An 18,675-nucleotide genomic window follows, 5' to 3' on the forward strand; every position below is an offset into this window, starting at 1 on the left:
TTTTAGTGTTAGTTCTAGTCTTAGTTTTAGGTGGTACTTATGGAGCCAAAATAAACCTTTCTTTCTTTCTTTCAAATAACCAATCATAATGGCATAAATAGCTGTCAGCCATTTTGTGTGGCGTAATTTGATTTTGCCACTAGATAGCACTCAGTTCATCATCATCTCGGCCTGTGTAAGTCCCACTGCAGGGCATTGGCATAAGGCTCTTACAGTGAGAGGGCTTGTAACCTTGTAATAAATTTCAATGAATATATATGCCTCTAGGTTGGCAAAGCATCTGCAATACTCCTGGTGTTGCAGATGTTTACGAGCAGTGGTGATCTCTTACCATCAGGAGACCCACTTGCTCGTTTGCCATCCAGTCGAATAAAAAAAAAGAATAACATTTCAAATATACCCAAGACATAGCCAAGCGACTTAGCTCGTTGAAGTGGCAATGGGCAGGCCATATTTTATAACACGGAGAACCGGCCACAGCACGGTTGGGCAAGGTTGGCCGTTTGGGCCGAAGGATTCCGGAAACCGCAGATCGGCAAGCGCAGCGTAGGACGTCCAACGGGATGGACGGATTACCTGGTTTAAGTCACGGGTGCATCATCATCCCAGCCTATATACGTCCCACTGCTGGGCACAGGCCTCCTCTCAGAACAAGAGGGCTTGGGCCACAGTTCCCACGCGGCCCCAGTGCGGATTGGGAACTTCACACGCACCATTGAATTGCTTCGCAGGTTTGTGCAGGTTTCCTCACGATGTTTTCCTTCACCGCAAAGCTCGTGGTAAATTTCAAATGTAATTCCGCACATGAATTTGGAAAACTCAGAGGTGCAAGCCGGGGTTTGAACCCACGACCCTCTACTTGAGAGGCGATAGGTCGAACCACTAGGCCACCACGGCTTTTTACACATATTGTATACACATATTGTATATAAAACTGACCATATCAAAATAAAAACAAACTTGTTTGTAGTTAAAAAAAAACACTGTACTTAATAATTAAATATCAGTCCAAGTATTAAAATGACTCACATGGTTAATATGCATAACTACTGTAAAGTGGACAACATTGCTGTTTCTTTTTACATTCCATTCAACGTTCCTTTATGTCAAACACGTTCCGATCTACAGAGAAATAATGGTTCAAACGATTACCTCAGAAATACTAAAGAATAGGAGATCATTTTAGTTCGTAAATTCCAGTTCAGACATGCAATAAATGACTTGCTCTACATTGCACGGCCGTCAAGCAAACTATTGTGAAGTGTTCAATTGAACGCTGCAATGTGATACAAGTCGCACGATTTTTCTTAGGTAACTTGGTTTGAAAAGTTGCTTGGGGCTAGTCCCTAATTAGGCATCTCGGCTTTAACTATTGGACGAGTTGACATTGTCAATTATATGAGGTTTGATGACACTTTTGAAACGCGTACGCTTATAAAAGTTGAAGATCGCTCGAAGTTTTAATTGATAAATGTAATGTTATATAAGCAAAATTGTTTCATTTTTCAACTGTTTCATTTCCCAACCCTCAATTTTCTCCGAAACCAATTTTATTTTCAGCGTATTTTCACACTTACCTATAAATATAGTTTCAGAGATATAAATATAGTTTCAGAGAAAACCTTGAGTTGGCAAATGAAACATTTGGGAAAAGGCAGACACCTTGGGAGGGACATAGAATAGCTTTTATCCCGGAAAATTGGAAAGTTTCCGCTGATTGGCAGTAAACGTAGTCCTTGCACATCAAATGGCCGGCAACATCTAGTTTACTAATAAGATTGGTGGCTCGTCATTCATAAGCGGAAGCGTGTTGTAATGTGTCAATACCATTACACCGCGGTCAGCATTTCAAGTTTATTTAATTATTTATTGCCACGCTGCTGTATCTAGAGCTGGTTTTGAGAGCAACAGACTGGTATAATGAGTATACAATTACAGATACAGTTTATAAATATATAAATTATAAGTTTAATTAATTCCAGGACTATGGCCGTGTTTGGAAGAAACTGTACTACTACAATATTTTAATGAAGGTCTGCCCGTCTGTCTCTGGGTTAAATGATGTATCTCATTAACAGCAATAGATAGAGACATGAAATTTTCACAGCAGCCTAGTGGTTTGATCTATTGGCCTCTCAAGCAGCGGATCATGGGTTCGAACCCGGATAAAAAACACTGGTATAAATCCGTTTTTTCCCGGCGCAAAAAGAGGGGTGTTATCAATTTGACGTCAATTATCTGTCCGTCTAGGTCTGTCTGTCTGTCTGTTTATGGCGTTCGTAGCTATCAAAGAGATGAAAGCGAGTTTTCCTGCGGCGGTTCCTAGCTATGTTTAATAAAAATCGATTCAGCCCTTAAGATTGTTTTTTTGGAATCTTTTTGTATTTTTTATTTCAATTCCAAATTTTTACTTTTACGGTCATCCCGTAAAACCGAAATTGAAAATACAAACTGAAATATAGATGCACAGAAAAAACAGAAAAATAAGACCATCACTGGGAATCGAACCCAGGTCCTCGGTAATCCGTACCGCGTGCTATACCGCTACACCACTGATGGTCAGCCATTTTCAAAATATTGAATTTCGAAATGACAATGTTGGGGATTTTTCAACTTTTCCGAAATTGTGCTAAAAAGGGCGAGCTGCCAGATGTATAGAATAGACCCAGATTTATAATTTGCAAGACGACTACCGTTACCCATTGCAGAAGTCGCACAGCGCCATCTATCGGCGAGTAGCGGAATTGTTCTACACCTACAATCTCAACAACTTAGGTAACAAGAATCAATAGCGCCTGATCAAAGCACACTGTCGCAATCAGCTCGGCATCCTAGTGCTTTCCGGTACCTGACGTAACCTAGGTAAAGCTAGGTATTTAGTGCTAATGGATACGAATGGTCACTGTGGGAAACTTAATGGTATTTGCTTTAAATTGGTTGCGGGGCTTTACGCGCGGTAAATAACGTTTAAGTACAGAGATATTTTGTTGGAAAGTTCTTGTGTTACAAATTTTGATTTAATGATCAATGTGTTATAAACATGTAGAGTTTACCCGCGGCTTCGCACGCCTAAAACATTAGATACAGCAGTAGAATCGAAATTACGGAATTTAAAAAAATGCCCGTGTGAATTTCCTAAAATTACTTCGTAGTTTTCATTGACATTGTATTCAAAACAACCATTCCAAATTTTATGACTAAGCCCAGCGGTTGTTGATTCAAAATTTTATCCCTATTCCGTGGAATATCGGGATAATTATAAATTATCGAAGTTGCTTACAAAATTTTACGAGGATTGGTTGAGAAATGCGATCTGCAGAGGAAAACAGTCAGACATACGCCAGACAGATATACGAAAGCACTTTTTTCAAGCTGAAACAGAGACGCTTCGCTCGCGCTTCGCGCATGCTCGAGCAATACATAAATCTACATCTATCTACCTACCACTGAGTTTAATTTCCAATTTACACTTCTCAATCCAACTTGGCATCTAACCAACGGGAATACCCATTGTCTCAATCGAGGGTTCCTGATAACTAATTCCATTGATCTTGAGTGTGCTTCGATCAGAACCTTGATGACATAAGCTGATCCCATCAAAAGCGTTAAATGTAAAAAAAATACCAAGTTTCGCAATGTAATTCTGTCGCTACAAGTTGTGAAATCTCGTCTGAAACTAAATCCGTTCTTTTAGTTATATTCATTATATTCAAAATACATTTTTTTTTATTATAATATTATTCATCTGAATTGTATAGTATGTATTGTACTCTTTATTGTACAAAAGAAAATAAACAAAACACAATTGACAAACTTTGAGATCCCTTTGAGTAGATGAGAGGAGTAACCAGTTAGGGTCCGACAAAGTTGACCCATCCAAGAAATTAGTTTACCATAAAGGCTTAATGTCATTTGCAGCGCTTAAAACGTCAAAGGTGCGTCAAAGCCTGTTTTCACTCACAAGTCAATATGACGATCAAAAAATCAAAATCAAAATCAAAATGTCTTTATTGCGGTTATGGGTAATAAAGTCAGCTCAGCTATATCAGCCTTATTGTTATATTTCTGAAGTAGGAACTGTAATTAAAATTGGTAAAGCACTTTCTTGGTCGACCATATAACTAAAATAACTATATCATCATCCCAGCCTATATACGTCCCACTGCTGGGCACAGGCCTCCTCTCAGAACAAGAGGGCTTGGGCTATAGTTCCCACGCGGGCCCAGTGCGGATTGGGAACTTCACACGCACCATTGAATTGCTTCGCAGGTTTGACCAGGTTTCCTCACGATGTTTTCCTTCACCGCAAAGCTCGTGGTAAATTTCAAATGTAATTCCGCACATGAATTTGGAAAAACTCAGAGGTGCGAGCCGGGTTTGAACCCACGACCCTCTGTTTGAGAGGCGATAGGTCAAACCACTAGGCCACCACGGCTAATAACTATATATATTTGTATAATGATTGGCAATAGCACATCACCGAATTATAAAGAATATTTGTATTAACAGTGCAAATAAATATTAATTGAACCAGTAGAAATCTTTGTAATAATTACAAAATTAAAGACTGACTAGCAATAATTCGTAATATAAAAGGTATAATTTTAAAGACCTACGAGTATATTCTTCCTATATTGAAATTTAGCTTGTCACAGTACGTCATCTATTTATTGAAAATCCAAGCGCTTTATTTACAATAAAGTTACAATGGGCTCAAATGTACCGTCGTGTCGCTTCGAGAAAAGGATTGTACCTAGAGTCAAGAAAACTGAATCATGTATCAAGGTGGAACCTTTTCATAACCAATTTCGCTATGATCTCTTTGGCAGATGTATGGGATGTCAACATGAAATTAGTAGCACAAAGGTTCCACCCTGGGACGTGATTCAGTTTGCTTGCCTGTACGGCCGCGCTCAACTTGGCGGGGGCGCAGCCGTGCCCCTTCATATAGATGCGGCATTGCCAGTGTCTTTATGGATAGCAATAGCTAGTTTTATCACGCAGCCAGTTCTCCGTAATTTCGTACGTATAACAATACTTCACCTTTAACTTTAACATGTTCTTTCGCAGATGACATCGTCACCAACCGAGAGACTATTGAAAAAATAAGCAACAAAACGCCACGTGCATTCATCGACTCCCCGCAACTCTCACCATGTCCGTCCACCTAGTGAGAGGTCTGCCAAGCCAACGTCTCCCCTTCGGGTTCGTGGTTGCCAAACGAGAACGTTTCTCCCTCAACGGTTGTCTGCAGGGCTACTACGAAACTCGAAGTTTCGTGCGGTCCCTCTGACACTTATACTATTTAATACGAGAGCGAGAGGGACGGTACGATACGAACTTCGAGTTTCAAGTTTCGTATTAGCCTTGCTGGTCTTTGAGCGACATGACCCGCACGTTTTTTAGTTTAGTATTTTGCCATTTCAATGCTAGTTCTTCGGTGATTTTAGTTACGTATTATGTAATGTGTATTCGCTGCCGTGAAATATTAAAACAAATAGCTAACACTCAATCCCGTTAAAATGTTTTGACCTTCAAGGAATATTTTTGCGAAAATTGTAGTTTCTAATTTCTAACTCCAATAGTTTAGTTAGGCAGTGCGTTTACTGCCATTCAGTACCTATCAGGTATAAGATAAGATAGTTATTCATGAACGCACTAAGTACCTAAAGTGAAAGTTTTAGTTCAATTATTAATCGAAGTAATAACTAAGTAACTTTTTTTAGTTTATTTTTAATAAATTTCTTTTTTTTCTTGGTTTATTAGTGTTTTTTTTTATAAATTCCGACGTGTAGTTCATCGCTGACCTCGTTAAGTACTTCTCTTTCTATAACAGGTAAATTAATAATACGTCTGAAGAGCGGCGCTGCTCAAAATTTTGAGACTAGATTTGAATTACCACGCAACGCATTAAGGCGGAAATAGGAGCCCAATGACCTTCTGCATACAAAAGGATAAGGTCACCGCTTCTTTTTGCCCCTATTCTTTTAACTTTGTTTTATAATATTTTAAACGCGCCGTCGACGAGCGTCTGTATTGATACAAATGCTATACGCACGTAAATTGTAAGGCTGCTCTATCCAAAGAAAAACGCGGTTTACAAATGTTCTAACATGTATGGCGGCTATAGTCACCATACTTAATATGCAACGTAGCTTTTAAGATCATATTATCAAAAGCCTTAACTGGCAAATACGCAGGTGCTAACTTATCTGCAGTATTGAATGTCAATATTAAATAACAACAATAGGATTTATTTCATTTAAGACAATTGCACACTTAAGCAGTGTTTCGACAAAAACAACTTGATTTGGCTCAATTAAAAAACATCATCACCAGCTGGGAGACATCATCTTTTAAAACTCTACAATAAATGAAATTTCGCCATTTGCATTCACCGGTTGCTCGCAACTCTCACGGTGTCGTCAGTCCACCCAAAGCTTCGTCTTCGACACTTGAGGACCTTTTGCCCCCAATGGTTTATGTTAATACTTATCTATCACACTGTCATCCATGTAGATTTTTTCAAGTTTTTATTTATCTTGCCGAATTTTTATGCTGCTATTTTCAAATCAAATCATATCTCGTAAGTTCAATTTGAGCCACTTTCAGTGCTCGAATTGACTTAAAATTTAGTAGGTATATAACTATGTAAGTTGGATGACAATGCATACTTGCACTTAACATAAAGTACAGCCTGCAAATAATCTTGTATATGCAATCTTTATACATTTATTTATTTAAAAACAATGTTAACTAACCTTGTACAATTATGAGTTTACATACATAAAAAAGAACTAACCTATCTTAGGTTAGTTAGGTTAGTTAGGTTAGGTTAACTTAACTAACTGTAACAATGAAAATTATAAAAAGAATACCCCGTCTAAAAGGTCTGCCTGTGGCAGGGTTCCCATGACGCTGGCCGCATTACCCCTTTGGATCGCAAGTGAGATCCGCTGGGATAAGTACGCGCCAGCTCTTGGGTCCCCAGAAGCGTCGACCAACCGGGACGACAGGGCCTTTATAAAAAACTTCATGTCGGCTGACCAGGGCCCTAAGGTCTCAACAGCAAGCGCCGCAAACTCGTAATCCTTTAATAAGGAGGAGTACTTGCGATGCTTGTACATATATTCTCATAACTAGGGTGTCTATAATTCGTAACACATGTACATAACACTCATACGCAAAATATTATAGATTGTATAGAGTGCAGGATTTTTTAATTATAATTCATCAGCATCGTTACATCTCTTTCACTTACAGGCAATTTAACCGACAGTATGTGTGAGAGTGACGCTGCTTAAGGTCATTGACGCTTGTCATCCTCTTAATGTATACACTACCTCTATGTCATAAAATTAATCCAGATTATTGCAGACTACTTCGTTGCTGGCAAGTTTGTCTAAGTCCCGTGAGAAATTTTCACGTTCCCGGGATAAAGTAAAGTCTATTGTTACTTGCTTATAATACAGCTTTCATAAGGTGGAAGTTTTTTTTTTACATGTTCAGTAGAAGTATCTCTGTCTGTATAATGGTATTGACTTTGGCTAACTTTGACCGAACACCCTTTTGTTTTTTTTGCATGTAGCCTTCACGATCTCAATTAGAATAGTTATTTGTGTCACAAGGGAGCAAAATGGTGTATTTACGGCGAGGGCGTACATTGAATCAGAATGTAGCGAAGGATTCTACAATAGAATTCTGAGCGTAGCGAGGGAATCTTAAGTAGAATCCTGAGCATAATGAGGGATTCAAGTGGTAACGCTCAACATGAAAATAATTTTGCTCCCGATTGGCTCATACAACTTTTCTCACCGAGCATTAAGAAAATTGAAAAAATAATAGTTCTAAATATTATTAAAGAACAACCAGCATAGAAAATGACGTGGCTTTACAATTATAAACTTCAAAAAATGGCATTTGCAATAAAACACTTGGAAAAGCCTTGAACAGAAATGTTGCACTTTGCACCCTCTCGTCAGGGAGGAAAAGTTACTTTTCTGAAGGAGAGGTGTGAAAAATATAAAACTTTGCACTATGACCGTCGTTAGTGTAACTTTTTTTTCCTTTATGTCTGTACATCAATAATTGATATCGTTCAAAGTGTAGGTACCGCGTCGAAAACGTGATAACGATAACCTATATTGTTATACATCGCGGATTTCATTAAAATTGTATCGTGATATAAAGTAGCCCATGTGTTATTCCAAACGTTCAGCTATCCAAATACCAAATTTCATCCAAATTCGTCCACCCGTTTTAACGTCAAAGGGTAACAAACATGATACACATACCAACATATAGAAGGATTACTTGTAATTTTAAAATACCATGTACGGTATTATAATATTGACACTTGAACCTTTGTAAAAGTGAAACCTTATAATAGGCAAAAAATGATACTCAATTCCGATTTAAAAAGACGTACAAGACGAGTTACTTCATCATTATGAACTCAATTCAATTGTCATAAGCTGCATTTTAGATTGAAATTAGTTATCATATGATACCATTATGTTATAGGTGTCAAGTTAGGTGTCAAGTTGTTGACATTGAATGACTTTCTATGGAGCTAATACACACCTGGGGTTGGTGTATGATTTCGTTCCTTGTTTCTTAGTAAGATAAGACAATATCACATTAAAATATGTAGTTTTTCGTTTTAGAACTAACTAGAAAAAGCTAAATCGGAATTAATTTACGATTACTATAAATAGCCGTGGTGGCTTAGTGGTTTGAGCTCTCAATCAAATGGTCGTGGATTCGAACTTGCTCGCGCATCTCAAAGTTTCTTGAAACTCATGTGCGAAATAAGAAATTTGAATTCACATAAACCTATGAAGCAAATCAATGGTAAGTATTTACTTACTGTTATTACTTGTTTAGAGACGGTCTTTACTTATTTAAAATACATAACTTACTAGATAATGTTATCAGAGGTCGAGACAAGTTGTCAAAAAAGGCCAAATCGAGATAAACAACGTTGTATAATAAGTAAATATGCCTTATCTTATCACTTGTGTATCTACGTCTGTCCATCCATCTGTCACAGGCAGTTTTCTCTAAAATAACTAAACCGATTGAGTTGAAATCTGTGTGTGAAAAACACACTCTTACTACGTATCACCTCAACATCATCTTCTATGGTACAGACTGAAAAAAATATCTTGAGTTGGTTCTTAGAAAATTTAAAGTATCCATCCCATTTGATGGTATCTGTGATAGAAAATGACCGCACTGATAATGGTGTTCGCTTTTTCTAGCTGTGGTTTAAGGTTCCTTAACACAATTGAAAGACCATTATATTTTTTCATTTGACTGCCTACAATTTTATCGAAAAAAAAATACATAACTACAATTGTAAACAAAAACTTATTCGTAGATCTTTATAAACATGTGATTAATCACATGTTTCGGGCCAAAGACGAAACACTTTATGGGTGAAGACAGGCCAGCATAATTTTTTGAGTTGTGAGTCGCGTATAATATTCGGCCGCGTAATTTCTACTGCATTCTGTTTAATACTAAAGTTTAGTTTGTGCCACACGCCACACGGCAACTCAAAATGAGTTGTACACAAATAACGACCGAAAATATGCGACTCATCATCCCATCCCAGCCTATATACGTCCCACTGCAGGGCACAGGCCTCCCCTCAGAATGAGAGGTCTTGGGCCATAGTTCCCACGCGGGCCCAGTGCGGATTGGGAACTTCACACACACCATTGAATTGCTTCGCAGGTTTGTGCAGGTTTCCTCACGATGTTTTCCTTCACCGCAAAGCTCGTGGTAAATTTCAAATGTAACTCCGCACATGAATTTCGAAAAACTCAAGAGGTGCGAGCCGGGGTTTGAACCCACGACCCTCTGCTTGAGAGGCGATAGGTCAAACCACTAGGCCACCACGGCTTTTTGACGAGTATAGGTACATACGTATGAAAAAAATGATACAAATGTATATTTATTACAAAACTGACCGTATCAACATAAAAACAAACTTGTTTGTAGTTAAAAAAAAACACTGTACTTAATAATGAAATATCGGTCCAAGTATTAAAATTGTGCTGATCTGGTTTCACCCTATATATTTGAAGAGCCCGACTCCAGCTTTACTTTTTTCCGTTGTTATGCTTCATTTCTCAGCTACTGGTTTTTACGTGGGTCCTGGCCTCAGATTGTTTTTTAATGGATATTGCGTTGGAAAAAATAGATCCAAAGACAATAATGGAACGAGATCATCATCTGATGTGTCTGAACATTAACTGTCACTCTTAGAGACATCCATTAATTTAGGTATCCCTCAACCGAACGTTTTTCGACGAATTTTGAATAGCTGATGAATAGTTAAGTTTAAATCGACGTCTCTGCGAGCACCGGTTAGTTAAGTGATTATTTAACTTTAATTACTTTTATTGGGCATCCTTCTTGGTAGTAACAATAGGTAGGTGCTTGTGAAGTTTTTGGTATTTTAGGAAAAAAGACGTATACATGTTCTTGGAATCTCGATAAAAGACAATCTTGTTTAAAAAATCTCTTTGTATAAATTAAATGCCTTTTCGTTAAAATTTTCGAATTCCTAACCTACAAGTTACTTCTTTATTTTTATATTTTTTTTACAAGTTAAAATATATGTACTTAGTCACTTCCCACCGTCTGTCTGTATGTACAGTCCAGTTTATAAACAAGTGAGTAAAAATTTAACAATAGAGTCGTGTTCAGATATTTTCGATCAAATTTTCGCTCACAAATTTATGAACTCGGGTGTATATTTGTTCACTTAGATATCTTTTAAACTACGCAATGGCTTTCAGTGCGGATTTCACCATCATCATCATCCATTATCCCAGTTCAGATACGCCCCACTGATGGGCATAGGCCAGACACCACACACAGACTGTTATTTTCATATGTTTTATGTACAATGAAGAGTTATACAATACAATACTATTAAAATGCTTCACATTTGTGCAGGTTTCCTCACGATATTTTCCTACACCGTAAAGCTAGTGGGAAATTTTCGCACATGATTTTCGAAAATCTTTGAGCCTGTATTTGAGCCTACGCACCTCTGTTTGAGAGACCATATTAATGGTGCGTGTGAAGTTCCCAGTCCGCACTGGGCCCGCGAGAGATATACGGCCCAAGCCCTCTCATTTTGAGAGGAGACCTATGCCCAGCAGTGGCACACATATAGGCTGCGATGATGATGAATGAATAAATAAATTAATATTGTTTATTTTTATTTGACGTCATATGATATGTATACATCAAATAAATTGTAGTTACATTATGAATCGATATAAAATTCGATTTACTTACAGATTTCTCAATTATTTTTAAACGTTAAAATATTGTCTAGTAAACGGTATATTTCTAAGTTAAACCCACCAAGTAAACAGTAGAAGTTATTCTTAACTTGCATCTGTTAACTTTACCGGGAAGCCATCGATTTTATATTTACGTTTTATTCTAAGCCCATCACACAGTCTTATAAAAACAGTACGCGAGAGAAAATGGTGGAAGAATACATCAAACTGGCTGAGAATCAAGAATTGTTATCAGCATAAGTAAATCAACGGTTGGAGAGCTTACATACAACGTATCTCTACTCTCTGGACAATGTGTTATTCCGGACATCCAGCTATCCACATACCAAACTTCATCCGAATCCACCCAACCGTTTTAGCATAAAAATGAGTATCAACCGCACACACTCGTTCGCACACACACGCGTGCACATATTTACTCGCAAACTATCATAGTAATAATATTAGTAGGTTTTTGTGGTGATAGTTGGGTTTGTGTGATTTTGTGTGTTCTTAAATTGTGGTGGTGGACGACTGCGTAACCTCATATTTGTTATAAACGTATCTTTCATAAAGGTCGCGAGTTACCAAAGTAATTTTTTAAGTTCATTGCTATGGACCTCCGCAAAGTAGGCAAAAATATATTATTTGTATTGAAAATTATGAAACTATGCACTAGCACATTTCTTAACCAACCGTCGACGTCGGGTGCCATGCACGGAGCGTCAACAACGGTGCGGGTACGCTTTTTATGGGTATGACACGCCATTGAAATGTTGTAGTCCGTGTCGAGTTACATTCCGTGCGTGATACGTTCCTATTACGGTCATGATATGATACGGTGTAACGGATAGAGACTTTCATTTTTTTTCATCATCCCAGCCTATATACGTCCCACTGCTGGGCACAGGCCTCCTCTCAGAACAAGAGAGGTTGGGCCATAGTTCCCACGCGGGCCCAGTGCGGATTGGGAACTTCACACGCACCATTGAATCACTTCACAGGTTTGTGCAGGTTTCCTCACGATGTTTTCCTTCACCGCAAAGCTCGTGGTAAATTTCAAATGTAATTCCGCACATGAATTTCGAAAAACTCAGAGGTGCGAGCTGGGGTTCGAACCCACGACCCTCTGCTTGAGAGACGATAGGTCAAACCACTAGGCCACCACGGCTACATTATTTTTTTTTACTAAAACCCTTTTTAAAACCATTGATTTACTGTTTCAATGTCGACTGTGCGCAGGAGCTCGTAAAATGGCCCCACTGACGTTATCGAGGCGTCTTTGTATCTTTCTAGAAACTATCGGAAACATTCGAATGGTGATAGTAGATAATAGACTATTGCTTTTATCCCTTTGTGCCGTGCCTAAAGATAATAGGAAAATGTATTGCCTTGATATACGACAGTGTAGAAAATTTTAGAATAAAGCTCGATTTATACCGCGTGCGGAGTGGACTCATTAAGCAGCGTTCCCACCAATAATGAGCTAGGATGTGTTGCGAGAAATATGTTTTTCACTAACCAATAGAAAGATGAGATAAGATAGAGCTTTATTTTTCAAAACACAGGCACACACAAACAGAAAAACACATAAACATCAACGTACACATAACTCGTGAAACGCTTTATTTACCTCGCCTCGCTACGCTCAGCTGTTTCCACGAGAGGTGTGCTGTAGCGAGGCTGTAGGAGGATGTGTAGGCGAGGATGTTAACCTAAAAGAAGCGTTTCTATTGGTTAGTGACAAACACAAAATAGAACAAGAGAGAATAATTAGAGACGTTGCGCTGTAGAGAGAGAGAGAGAGAGAGAGAGTGAGTGAGTGAGAGAGAGAGAGAGAGAGAGAGAGGGGAGAAAGAGAGAGAGAGATTTATTTACACATATTCGATACACTGAAAAAACACGTTAGGAAGAAATAATAATAAAAAAAAACATCGAGTGATGCCAAATGGACTCGGCTCAGCATGTGCCGTTAAAAAAAAATTAAAAAATGTTAAAAAATAAATAAATGCCATAGTTCAATAAGACACCAATTGATATTCCCGAACCATGCTTGTACCCGAATCGTAGTTGTCAAAAAGTAAGACCTAATGTAATTAGTGAAATAACTAATAATAATGACTCTTAATTAGGAAAAAAGCAAGCCGAATACTACATAACTGTAAATAGTGTATAACTGTTAATATTTTCATCGTAATGAAAAGAAACCAGTGTTAATTACGATCTCGTTTGACCGTGAAAGTAATATCATTTTGCTGGAGGAAAACCCAAATAGGTTTATAAGAAACGCATTTATTTTTCTTGCAACGACAACTGACTTCTCTCTAATATTGTTTTACTTGATATTATTGCAACTTTGCTCACAAATTGTGATGAAATAACCATCCATTGATTAGCGTTAACCGACGGTTAAATGGAATGCCGTCTCTGTCTATTCGAACAAAACAAATAGAGACAGCATCACACCTAACCGCCAGTTAACACTAATCAATGGATGGTGAAACAGCCCCTAAATGTAGTTTTTGATTTGACTTATCAAGTGTAACCATTTTTTTTTTATTTTTTAGAGGCGCTTTCATTTCCTACCACCAAACTAAAACTTTATTTTACCACACACAAGCGAATATTTTTTACCCTAGCACAAAACCTTAGTAAAAAACGGTTAATAAACTTTCAAAATCTGATCTAACGTCAGCCATTTTGTTTTCCAAAGCCATCCGTCCGGCCGTCCGTTGGGGGCAATCCGTTGCCGCATAAACTAACGGCGCCGGACAGTTTAGTGATGGAGCGACACCAATTTTAGTTTTATGTGAACTCTGTCTATCGTATTAGAGAAAAGACTGTCAAACGAGTACTGCAAAGTCAAGCAATCTTCAATTTGAAAACCCTAAACAAGAACTGAATGAGGGCTATCGTTTTTTGTCTCACTAGATGGCGCACTGTTGCGTGAGGTTTTTAAGTATGGTTTTGAAAGTCTGTTATTACGGCGTGACAACAAAGTTTAGATTAAAATCATATTTAATACACCTTAAAACCGTACCATATAAATATCGAGCATGCCACAGTGTTGCATAGTCCCCGTTTTGTTCGGAAAAAAGGGAGGACAAAGGTTTCCGAAAAACAAAACTGTCTCAAAACACAGACATTCATTGCCTCGGAACGCGTATTTGCCATAATTAATTTCAGATATTACAAAATATTCACAAAATTATTCTAATTATAAATAAACCCGCGTAGCTCTCCCAAAAACTATGAGATTTGACATTTGGGAGACCTCACGCTACACTAGCGCCTCTAGCGGTGAATTCAATCGCGATAGCCCTCATTGTGACAGTTGTCAGGCTGGATGCTCACATTCGCGCGCGAACCAACAAGACATAGCATGCATACTGAAAACCGCAATTTACATTTTGGCGCTTCAGATATCGTATTAATTAAAGCTGGAACCTTGAACTTTATGATACACTCTTAAATATTCGCTTAACATGCCAAAATATATTTAAGTACTCACAATTAATTACCTTGACAAACAAATCAACATCTTGTTTGTATGCCGAAGCGAACCTTTCTCTGGGCAAAGTAACCAATTAAAAAAAATCTTTAGCTGTTTTTAAAGAGAGAGAGAGAGAGAGAGAGACAGAGAGAGAGAGAGAAACATTTATTTACACATATTAAAAGCTATACACACAAATTAAACTTTTATTATTATTGTGCTATATATTAAATTACATATTAAATTTATTAGATTTAAATGCTATTTTATTAAATCACAAAAAATGGCTAAGATCACATCAGAACCATATATACAAGAAATCGCTCTCGAATTTCCACCAGCAAATTAAAGAACCAAAAAAAAGATCGAACGCTTCAGAAATAATTAAAAACAAATAAAGACGATTACGTTCTCCTTTTCCGTTTTTTTTTGCGCTTAAATAACAAATCATTTTTATTACCGTGCTTTTGTTATGGATTGAGTAAATCTGTTTTGGGAATTAGTTAAACTATTCGTTCTTGTAAACGTTGCCTGGAGTTACACTACCTTTTTAAAAGTTATAAATCGATGATTAACTACAAATTACTTTTCGAGAAAGTTATTTTGTTATTAGATAATGCTACTGAATACCCGTAGATTGTGTACAATCGAGTTCATAAAGTTGTGAGCAAAATTTTGATCAAAAATATCTGAACACGCTTCTACGCCGTTAACAATAGAGTCGTGTTCAGGTAAGTTTATGAAATCGACTGTACCTACTTATTGAAAGAAAACAACTTTTTTGAAGCCTAGGTATGACTAATTTACCAAAGACCTGTTACACCATTCATTGTTAAATTTTATGAGTCAATTAAATGTGATCACGTCTCTGTTTGTTTTGTGCGAATAGAGATAGACACTATCTGTCACATGTCTACAATTTATCAATAAGACCCTAAACAGACTAAATTAGTGACGAAAATAAAACATGTTTTAGTAAATTAGACAACAATGCTAATCATAATGTGGAAGTACACCCAAAGACTAAGCCCGAACACGGCTAGGTTACGTTGTTCTGTCATGGAGTTCAAATCTCTGCATGATTGCTTCATTATCAGCCAATACCATCTTTACTCAAAATACACCCTAAAACTATTCTAGCAAGCCCAAACACAGCCAAGTTAAGAGTTCCGGCTCCATCATCAGATCAGCTCGATGGTACGATTATTAATTGCGTTGTTAACAGAATTACGCATAATTGCCAAGTTTCGTGTCAATATTATAATGAGAAATGGGCGAAAAAAAGTTCGAATATTACAATACAAAGGCTCTTTATTGTGCACCAGAAATAGTAGTAAGCTACGAATATTCCAATACGGACATAAACATTACTTGAAATAAGCTTAATTTTTTAATAACTTGGGCTACTGAAATAAGCATTCAGCAACTAATATTATTCCTTTCGAAAAATACTGGCCACAGCCACTAAATCTTTTAAAAATAAATGGAGCACCTGTTTTCAAAATAAGAAACATTGATCCCTCCGACCTTGTGTTGCCGCGTTTTTTTCTTTTTTGGGTGCTTTTTTGTGCCGCGAACGGGTTTCGATCCCAGAATCATGGGAAACGTTCCTTTATACACAACAGGTGTTCGCTACCGTTTTTTGTTTTACTTTTTTTAATCCTTATTGGGAGTGTGACTAAATAACAAAATTGGTTAGTGTTGGATCTTGTGTATTTTTGAGCGTTGAAAATGTGGGAGAGATTTTGATATTTATTTAGTGCTTTGGAACAGATGAGAACGCATTTTGTGCCGGTATTTTTTTAACTAACTAATAGGTACAAGTTTAATTTTTATTAAACTGTAGGTATCGTTAATATTGATATTACAAAAATATTGGAACATAAATATTATTGGAATATTGAAATGATACCTACCTAATTGTTTTCATAATAGGAATTGTACCTACTATATCTTTAATTATTTCTGAATTTAAAACTCACTCTTTGTCAGTCCTAACTAAATGCTTATCTCATCCACTCATAGGTTGACTGCATGGTATAGAGATCCCTACGTTCCCTGAATAATATACAAAATTAAAAATATACGAAACACAACAATTTTACCATTACATATTCTAATTTAAAATAAATCCATAATAAATCCTTGTTAAATAACTGCAACTCAGCGTAAAATTAACGAAAACACTGTCAGTAAACCGTTTTGTTTAATGGCACCTCGCAGAAAACTTAATTAAGGAAGTAGTTCAAAATTACCATACCGCCAAAATGACATGCATAAAGTATAAACAAACCACTCACCGCAAAACAAGCCGTAAAATCCAAACAACGCACCAAAAATATATTAAAAAACAACACTGGCATAAACCAGTTCAACAAAAACTTCACAAATTTAGTTCTCGAAAAAAAAATGTCTATTGTTTTTTTTCAGCGGACACACGATGTATTGTTCGAAATTTGAATGAGTCGACGCACGTACGGCGCGCGCGAGGCGCTAAAAGATACTGGCCGGGTAGAAATGCTTTCCCGCCCCGGCCGATGAATACAGGAGCAGACAGGACTGAGTGGACAATTTTCTACATAATTTTTCTTTTCTGAAGAAATATCATTAATAAATAAGTACACATTGCTAAGTTGTGTTAGGCATGGATAAAATACGTAAAAGAATAGTTCTAAGACAATTCCAGTCAATCCGACTAATATTATAAACTAGAGATTACCCGCGGCTTCGCACGCGTAAACTATTCGATCTGGTACAATTGAAATTCCCTGATTTTACGAAATTCCCCTGGGGATTCCCAAAATTCCCATTCCCAAATATCACCTGAAAACGAAATATGAGAGGTAATGGTGGATGAACGATGACAGCGCGAATCATCGCGTATTTAGATTTTAAAAATATTAAAAAAAACATTTGGACTTGGTTGTCAAATATTTATAGGTACGTTAAGAATTCACGTATTAAGATTTCAAAAATCAAAAAAAAGTGTCAGTTGGACTTGGTCATGACTTGTATATCAAATAAAACGCATGCGTTTAAAATTCGCGTATTTCGATTTTAGAGCGTTTTCACATTATATCCGATCGGCGTTTACCGGTCCGATACCGATATTAAATAAAACGTAAATTTGGAATGCTAAAATTAGGGCTAGCAAGGAATAGCAAGGAAAATTAAAAATTTGGCTTTTTCATTTTAGGGCTAGTGAAATTAGTGGTAGTGAAAATAGGATTAAAACCACTTTACTTGCCCCTATATCTATATCGGCGCTCTCAAGAATCCAAAGAAGATTGTCGAATCAGAAAAAAATTCTAGATGTTCGGTATTCAACCTCCAGTATTGTATATGTATTGTAAGCTTTTGGCCCCATTTTCATTTTTTTTCTACCCCTCCAGAAAAACGAAACTTATTCCATGCAGCCATGCAAAGTTAAACTATCGCGCCACGATAAGCTGTGAAGTTAGTACTGGGATTTTAGTCAGCCTGTGATAGTATGTAATTTGGCAGAAGAGTACGCGAGTACGTTAGACTACTAAATAGTACGCCGTTCGTACTATTTAGTATCCGAATAGCAACGCTTCAAAGAAGTGAAGGAAAGGAAAAAAATAGCAAACCAAACGCCGCCAGCAACGCTCAAAATGGAATCTGTTCTGTTTTTTCTGTCTAATAATTTGCCAATGACAATCGCCCATGTAAATATTTGCCACTTCCGTTTGAAACATCCGTTTGAAACAAAAAGTTTACCTTTATTACATTTTTATAATATCCCGTCCCTTTCACTCGTGTATTAAATGACATAAGCGTCAGCGGGACGGCAACATACGAACTTCGAGTTTTGCACTTCGTAGTAGCCAGTCAGGTACTTAATATGCAGGTCAG

At 37.2% G+C, this 18,675-nt stretch overlaps 1 protein-coding gene and 1 long non-coding RNA gene across 2 annotated transcripts in view; one reads left to right on the forward strand and one right to left on the reverse strand.

Annotated features, from left to right (window-relative positions):
* The window catches only part of LOC141444342 (uncharacterized), a 208,539-nt gene extending 202,829 nt beyond the window's left edge, over positions 1-5,710 (forward strand). Inside the window, exon 3 of the long non-coding RNA XR_012453168.1 lies at positions 5,071-5,710. This is a non-coding gene — a long non-coding RNA (uncharacterized lncRNA). The remainder of the gene's footprint in view (positions 1-5,070) is intronic.
* Positions 1-17,283, reverse strand: part of LOC141444341 (irregular chiasm C-roughest protein-like) — a 213,308-nt gene extending 196,025 nt beyond the window's left edge. The window contains exon 1 of the mRNA XM_074109874.1: positions 17,100-17,283. The gene's annotated coding sequence lies outside the window, so the exon portion shown is untranslated. The remainder of the gene's footprint in view (positions 1-17,099) is intronic.
* Between the last annotated feature and the right edge of the window lie 1,392 nt (positions 17,284-18,675).

Source organism: Choristoneura fumiferana, chromosome 29 (assembly GCF_025370935.1).
Source record: "Choristoneura fumiferana chromosome 29, NRCan_CFum_1, whole genome shotgun sequence".
NCBI lineage: Eukaryota > Metazoa > Arthropoda > Insecta > Lepidoptera > Tortricidae > Choristoneura > Choristoneura fumiferana.